The 418-nt window shown below is 38.0% G+C and overlaps 1 protein-coding gene across 1 annotated transcript in view; it reads left to right on the top strand.

Moving 5' to 3' along the window:
* LOC107748366 (14-3-3 protein zeta-like) overlaps positions 1-418 on the top strand; it is a 19655-nt gene that overhangs the window by 10774 nt on the left and 8463 nt on the right. The gene's annotated exons all lie outside the window — the stretch shown is intronic.

The raw sequence follows: 418 nt of genomic DNA, 5'->3' as shown, positions 1-418 counted from the left end.
AATAAATTTCTTTTTTTTTTTTTTTTTGTTAATTTTCATGAATCCCGCCCTGGTTCTCATTCAGAACTAGTTCCAATTTGTACAAAATCTGAAACCAACTGATTTTCATAATTAATTAAAGGTGCAATAGGTGATTGTCTTCAGAAACATTTTTTGTGATGCTGGTTGAAAGTCGCTTCACATCCCGATAGCAATCATTAAGTTGAGTGCTCTAAATTTATTTATATGTATTTATATATTCTGTGGAAGGCGTAGGACCAAGAAATGTTCGTCCAATCAAAATGTTCGGACCTGCCTGTCAACATGTGTATTTGCATACCTCTGCACACCCTGTTCGCGCAGACCGGATACGTCATCAGCTCGTTCACGTACGCTGTGCAGACAGAGCGAGAATGGCAGACAAACATCAACAACCTGA

Source organism: Sinocyclocheilus rhinocerous, unplaced genomic scaffold (genome assembly GCF_001515625.1).
Source record: "Sinocyclocheilus rhinocerous isolate Xijiao unplaced genomic scaffold, SAMN03320098_v1.1 scaffold1281, whole genome shotgun sequence".
NCBI lineage: Eukaryota > Metazoa > Chordata > Actinopteri > Cypriniformes > Cyprinidae > Sinocyclocheilus > Sinocyclocheilus rhinocerous.
This window is presented reverse-complemented; position numbering and strand designations above follow the sequence as displayed.